General features: G+C 36.3%; 1 pseudogene; it reads right to left on the bottom strand.

Moving 5' to 3' along the window:
• Positions 1 to 2671: 2671 nt before the first annotated feature.
• On the bottom strand, positions 2672 to 3955 carry LOC118895327 (annotated as a pseudogene).
• Positions 3956 to 8077: the final 4122 nt, after the last annotated feature.

The raw sequence follows: 8077 nt of genomic DNA, 5'->3' as shown, positions 1-8077 counted from the left end.
TTGTTTAAACAATTCAGGCATGAGGTTAACAGGGACCTAACTTACAGAATTGGCATTGTGACTGAAAGAAAGGAATTTGACTATGAGAAATAATGTGAAGAAAAACATGTTCAATTATGTACTAATTCACCTGTTTTTAGTATATCATGTAAGACCTTCCATAACACTATTTCTAGTGCTTTGTCTGTCTTTATTTACTTTCATTAATTGATTCTTACACTATGAATACTGTGTGTGGTTTTTTGTTGTTGTTGTTTGGTATTTTTATTTATTTTTTTAGACATGTAAAAAAGTACTTTCTAAAAGCATATGCAAATGCTTTACAATATTATATAATATTACATAATATATCATATATTTGTAATGTATATAATCTTAATTCTTGCCTAGCAGAAAACATTATCTGGTCTTCTAAACTTTTAAAGCTAATTTTTTTCATCTTTTATTTCTAGTTCATTTAAAGTCAGTGATAAAGTCAGTGATAAAGTCACAACTGTAAAATAAATGCTTTTAAAAATACAAAACTTACATTTCAATGACAAAAAAATAGGCAATGATCATGAAAATCTACTGTACATTTTGCCGAGGTCAACAAAATGAAAGACAATATGAAAAGGTCAATCCTCAAATACATCCTTAACAAAAACTCTCTCATGAATAGAAAAATCATCATTTAAGAATATGTATGTTTATAAATCTGGACACTAAGAACAAAATGGGGGGGTAGGGGTGCTAGATTTAAATATGTGGGCACCAGGACCTCAAGATTATACTTCTAAAACTAGCATTTAATTCAAAATAAAGTGAATATTTCTAGCAGATAACAATTGTATAAAACTATTTTTTTCCTTGATAGAAATGAGATGGGGCATTTCTTAACAATAACAACTTAGTAATCGTCTAAGAATAATTGTGGCGATACCCCACCCTCCAACCTCCAAATCTAAGCCCTAGTCACTGGTATAAAACAAATACCTTCCATGAAATTATCTTTCACATTACTAAAATACCCTCACTTACTTGGAATAATTCATGCTTAGAATAGCTCACACACTTGTTTTTAGATGTGTGAAATTACTGGAGCTGAGATTTTTGAAACCGTCTATGTATTACTAACAGTTGAATCTTTGCTGAGAGATAATAATCTTTTTACTATACATTAATTGGATGTCCTTAAGCATACTTGATCAACCACTGTAACAGTGATGCTGGTGGTAATAAGGGGTACTCTCAAATTTTTCCTTTTAAAAAAATATATAATCCATGTAACACTAAGTAGTAAATATGTTACATTGCATTACATTGTACACTTTCTTAACAAAGGATAACTGTTTCTGGCCCAATTTGGAAGAAAAGAAACAAACTAATAATGGTATTTATTACCTGTTTATCACTGATAAGCTACAACTAACATTTAAATGACAGTTTATGTGATATTAAGCAAAAACTGAAAATCATTATAATTCTACCAAAAGAAACAGACAAAAAAAAAAAAATGGGAAGAATTTTTAAATGAGCACAGTGTAGGTCCCAAAGATTACACTATGATTTTGGATTTTCAAAGCAAAAGGCTTCTACGTATAATTTCTGTGAATATTTCTTATACTACAAAGATGAATTTCAAAGTAAATGTAGGCTAGCTCAACCCTACCTTTTCAAGATAAATATGCAGATGAACTAGAAGTTCCCTTTGCATAAGTGTCACCACCTGAAGCAAATCAGTCTGGCCCAGCTACTGAGCTTAGCCCAAGAAGTGGCTATCACTCGTGCTTATCACTCACTGTCTGTACCATCAGCAGTCAGACAGACAGTGGGTTTTTTGTTTTTTTTTTTTTGACTAAATACTTTATAGAGTGGACTGTAGAAAAACAATCCTAAATATACTCTCTTCTAAAACTCCAGGAGAGTACGATAACCTCATTATTTTTAAATACTGAAAATGTAAAGGGTCCACATCAACTAAGAGTTCTATTTAAGATATAGCTTTTACTTTAACTATTATCACTTGATGTGTCCTTAAAGTCTCTATGAGAGAAGCAGATATCTTCCCCACGTCTTCAGGCAATACATTCAAAAGCAAGAGTAGCAGTGCTGTTGAATTCTCATGAAACTTTTTTAAAAGTTAAATTATTCACTATCTGTATGATTATTGCACGCATATATTACCCGGAATACATCTATAGCAACACAGCATAGTGACTGCAACAAAAGTAAGGGAAGTGGGACTACAAAAAGAACTGTATTTCCTTATTAGATAAGAAGTTTTTTTGGAGGAATGCAAAACAACTTGCAATTCAAATCAGATTATGTATGCTTAACAGTTATGTAACCTTACATAAAATTAAATCTAACTCTCACCACTACAAATCTATAAGGAATCAGAACAGGATTTACATCACACCAAGTCTGCACTACTGTTGCATTCCACTCTGAAGTCATCCTGAGTTAAAAACAGCCATTTTTCAAGACTTAAAGAAAAATATATTTTATGAAAGTGATTATTTTTAATCACTGAATATCATCATTTTTATTACTGACAGAAAGAAGATACTTTTTTCTACTGTAAGTTCACTCTGATGAAAGAAAACATTCTCTCTCTTTTTAACTCCTAACAAATGCCACATTTTAAAGACTAGAGGAATTATCAGGCATTCTTTCTTCTTGATCTAAGTTATTTTTCTCTAAAATATGTCAAGTAAGCTTTTTTTTTTAATTTTTTTATTTATTTATTGCTGTGTTGGGTCTTCGTTTCTGTTCGAGGGCTTTCTCTAGTTGTGGCGAGCGGGGGCCACTGTTCATCGCGGTGCGCGGGCCTCTCATTATTATCACGGCCTCTCTTGTTGCGGAGCACAGGCTCCAGACGCGCAGGCTCAGTAGTTGTGGCTCACGGGCCCAGTCGCTCCGCGGCATGTGGGATCCTCCCAGACCAGGGCTCGAACCCGTGTCCAGCCTTCATTGGCAGGCAAGTCTCAACCTCTGCGCCACCAGGGAAGCCCCTCAATGTAAGCTTTTAAAGATTCACAGGGGAGGGGGGGAGTTTCATAATTTTTTTCTCTCAGGAATTCTGAGGTGGCTCTTTGAACTCATTGTGGTCTTCCTCTTCCTTTTCTCTCTCTTCTATTTTTTCATCCTCCTCACTGTCTAGAGGCTGAGGAATAAGCTGATTACCTACAAATACATAAGTGTAGCTCTCTGTTTAACAACTCTTTCTTTGGGTGGAGCCCTTTAAGGGACCCCCTTGCCTGCATCTCATTACTATGAAAATGTCTCCGTGTGCATTGAATGTAAATACAAGCAAGTTTCTGTAGATTCCAGACAGCGTGGGTTTGTGTGTGGGGGATGTCCCACAGGCTCGGTTTGCCATTATCCTTCTTACTTGCGTTGCACACAAGTGGAGCAAATGAAAACAGCAAGAATATTTTTACTTTCCCAAGTGTTTTGTTTGCTTCTCATAATTTGTGTTTAAGTGATCTTCTACAGGCATAACTAGAATGCCTCCCACTTTTAGTAATATTTTCATGTACTTCTCACAGTATTTCTGGACTCCAGCTCCACAATAATCTCGATAATACTGATGACCATCAGATGCTTCCGGGAGCAATTACCAACCACAAATGGGGGCTCACTACGAACTCAAATCTTAGCAGTGCTTTTCTTCATAGGTTCATGTTGGAATATCTTCATCTTGAGACAGGTGATTTTGTGAACAGCAGGAGCTGTGCCAACTTGCTCATATAATTATTCTGATAAGCTGCTGAGAAATCAGGGTGACCTAGCCATGCCATGCACTTTCCCATTCAGATGGCTAGTATAGGTCTAGAAGCTGATTATCAAAGCTATCACTTTTTTTGATCAAACTCTCCAGGTTTTTCTTCGCATATTCCACCACATCTGAATGAAGCTCAATCCCATAATTTATTCCTCCCAAATCTCTTCTACACACGAGCCAGTTCATGTTTGAGGGATTGAATGTTTTCAACTGACCACATGGAATTTGTTTACTGTGAAAAATGCACTGCAGCAAGGTGGTCGGTCGACTCGCCGCAAGGGGGCGCAGGTGAGGCACGGGGCGCAGGTGAGGCACTAGGCTGGGTGGGTCCGTGGCAGCCACGGCCTCCGCCACTGAAGGTTCATATTTTTATCATTCAGTGCTGAAAGGTGGGTCATGTGCATTCATGTTTTGGGTCATATTCACCTTATTGACATGTAGTATCAAGAGGGGAAATCCAGACTGGAAAATGATAAATGAATATTTTTTAAAGGCAACAGAAAATGATAGTGGTCTTTAGAACCGCATTTTGTTTTAGTGTGTAAAAAACCAAGTCTAAGAAAGTTAAAAATCTATTAGAGCTCTATCTACAAATTAACTGAAAACATTTAAAAACAATGCAGTGTCTGTAATTAACGGACAATTCCGTCCCCGCCCCGCCCCCAGCCCTTCCACAACCGCAAGAGTTTCCCACCCATAACTGACAATAATGTGAAATAAGCTGACTTGGTCTGAACGGGACTCACCCCAAGCAAGACAGGGGGCGTTATAGAGGCAAGGTCCCTGTGCTGTTAAAAGCTATCATTATAATAAAGTAGAATAGTACATTCTTAACATACCCAAAGGCCTTTCTCATACCATTCTCCAGATTAAAAACAAAAGACAAAAACGCCCTCCAAAACATAGTATGAGGAACGGAAAGTAAGAAAGACAGAGAGCAGTGGAATAACTTATGAAACCTGTGGTAAAGTTTCTTACTCTTTAAACTTTCATTTTCTTTCTCTACCTCTCCCTGTATCTCTCTTTCTCTCTCTTTTTCAAGAACTTGATTTGAACGTTTATGTCTGTAAAAAGAGAGGAGAAAAATTTAGCTTTCAATGACACCAATGCCTGAAGACAGTTATCAAACCACTCTGCCTGTGTCCATTATAAATTCAGTCTCTCCCTTCAGCCGGTTTCTGTCAATCTTTTATATACTTTATTAAGTGATGATTTATTAAGAAGGTGATAGATGATATATCACTTCCTATTCATAGCATCTATTTTTCCAAATATTGTTCAAAATCCCTAGATCTCTTCTTCATTAAAGACTCATATCCATGTCAGTTATCGTTTTTCTCATTCATTGACCAACACCAATGGTAACGTAGTCTCACTTGCCCCACTCTACAAAACCGAAATCTTCCATCAAACTCTGTTGCCCTCTTGAACTACTTTTCTATTTCTTTTTCTTCTTTCATTGTCAGCGTTGCTAATAATGTGCTCAATAAACTAATAGCTAATATTTACTGAGTACTTATGAATCTGGGATTAGGCTAAGAACTTTTACATGTGTCGTTTGATTCAATCTTCATTATAAGCTTTAAAACTGATGCTATTACAGCTAATCTACATGTTGGAAACTGAGGCACAGAGAAGGTAAGTATTTTAAAGTTTCACTTTCAGTTGGTGCTGGTGCTGGAATTCTAACCAAAATCTGATTCTGGAGGCTGATGTCCAAATTCAGTTTCACCACACACCTAGGGTTAATGACTTCTCATTTGTTTTTTAATAAACACCCTACAGAAAGCAAAGTTTCAAAAATTCCAGTGTAGAGAAAAGGAAAAGTAATTTTCCTTCTACTTTTTGAACTCTAATCTGAGATCCTGTAATAAAAGTCATATTAACAAGAGAGAAACAAACAAGTTTATTAACGCATATACCCCATGTATATATGAAAGTTTCCTAGGGAAAAGTGATTAACTCCCTGAGATGGCTTAGAATTCAGAATTATAAACCACCATAAGAGGGAAGGGGTGAGGAACTGTAGATCGTTTGGGTGTGATGTCAACTTCTAATCTCCTCTCTTATGAAAAAACTAATCTTGCCTGGTTAATGAAACTTCTAGGGAAGGGTTATACAATTGAATTGCTTTTTTTGGATCTATTTTTAAACAGATAGTGGCATTCCAAGAAAGCTTCTCTCTGTATTTGCTGTTTTTCAAGTGTCTACATCTCAAAAAATCAATATGCCAAAGCAGCATATTTTAGGGTGGCATGTCCTGAACCTCTACAGTCATATTTTGGGGTGGCATAATCTTCTGCCCTTTACCAGTAAATGCATCAAAGACAAATTCAGTGATATTTTCCCATTGTACATCCTAGCTCAACTTTCTGTATCCTTGATCAAGTTTTTCTTTCATGGCATTTTGTGTTACCGATAATTCTTCTAACATTAAGTATGCTGATACTATGTATCCCTATAATAAGTGTTTGCTTTTTTTTTCTCAGATTCCTCTTTCTCTTTCTACTCATTTCTCTTCTTCAGGCCATACTTAACTGTATCCCCATCTTTCCCTATGCATTTGAGCTTGTGATTTCATTGGCATTCCTGATTTAAAATTACCTACATTGTGATAATTCAGAAATCTATTTCTCAGACTCATACATTTTCTGAGCCCTAATTTTATTATTATTATTATTCTTTTAGCTTTGTTGAATATCTGTAACACAGAGTAGGTCTGAGAGTTTCCTAAATGCACGAAGCTCACTCTTGTCTACTTGCCTTTTCCTTTGCATCAACCAACCTTGCTTTCAACTCTTGCTTACCTGGATAATTTCAAATTATTTTCAAGAATCAACTTTAAATGAATGTCTACCACTAGGCATTCTCTCATACCTGTCTCTCTGTGTCAAGATCTCTAGTGGTCCCATAATATTTCCCCTTGATCCTCACTAATAAAAGCCCTGATTTTTCTGCGTGCAAATGCCTCTTGGGATAAAATGTACATTTCCTGAGCTCCTTTCAAGTCAGGAGAGGTCATGTGATGGCATTTGAATTAAAAATATGCAAGCAGACATGTCTATGTGAGTTCTTCAAAGCTCCTTTCAGCTTAATCCTCCCCACAAATCTTTGAATTTGGGCTGACCCCTCTTAATACCTTTACCCTTCTTGTTGGCTAGAATGCAGTCATGAAGGCTAGAGACAGAGCAGCAGCCATAATGGGTCATGAGGCAGCAGCCAAACATGGCAGAGAAGCAGATTTCCACCATATCCTCTCCATCGTCTTACATGCTTTATCTCCTTAATTTTAAACAAAGTCTAACATCCTAAATCAGGCAGGGGTAAGCCTGTGATGGTGCCACAAAGTGACCCAAGAGTAATTAGGTTTCCTAAACAACATAGAAATTTATTTCTCAGCCCCAAAATAATTCATGATGGCAGTCCAAATCCAGGGCAAACCCTGAAGTTATTGGGTTACCCTAGGTGTACCATGGGTAAAATACTAGAACACATTAATATGTGCCAATTTGACCGATGCAGTCACAACACATCCATTTCCAGGTTTTTCTGAGCAGACCTGAGAGACAGACTAATCTCTGCTTACCATAATACAAATGGGTCATATAGCTGCACCTAACTGCAAGGGAAGCTTGAAAATACAGGGTCCACGTATGCTCAGGAAGAAGGCCAGTGGATTTAGGAACCCAGCTAGCTGTGGGTTATTGTGTGATATACCCTTTGATATATCCTTGACTGTGTGAATTGTGTGATATATCCTTTGACTTATTTACTTTATTTTATTTTTCTTTCACTCCGAATTTGATTGAGAACTCCACAAAGGCAGAGAATTTATTCTGTTTTAGGTAGTGTACCTCCAGTGTCTAAAAGAGTACCAGATACTTAGTAGTTACTCAATTGGTATCTGTTATATAAATCAGTCAATCAATTAATTAATAAATACACTGTCCAGATTTTGTCAATGTTTTGGGCACCTACATACTGGAATTTATTTATTTATTTATTATTAATTTTTTTTGGAATATAGTTGATTTACAGTGTTGTGTTAGTTTCTGCTGTCCAGCAAAGTGAATCAGTTATACATATACATGTATCCACTCTTTTTAAGATTCTATTCCCATATAGGTCATTACAGAGTATTGAGGAGAGCTCCCTGTGCTATACAGTAGGCTCTTATTAGTTATCTATTTTACATATAGTAGTGTGCATACTGGAACTTAAGCATAGTAGGTTTCAGTTTCAGAGTCTAAGAAAATGGATGAACTAATAAAAGTCACTTCACACATCTTAGATTTAGAGATATTTTCA

This window comes from Balaenoptera musculus, chromosome 5, assembly GCF_009873245.2.
Source record: "Balaenoptera musculus isolate JJ_BM4_2016_0621 chromosome 5, mBalMus1.pri.v3, whole genome shotgun sequence".
Classification (NCBI taxonomy): Eukaryota; Metazoa; Chordata; class Mammalia; order Artiodactyla; family Balaenopteridae; genus Balaenoptera; species Balaenoptera musculus.
This window is presented reverse-complemented; position numbering and strand designations above follow the sequence as displayed.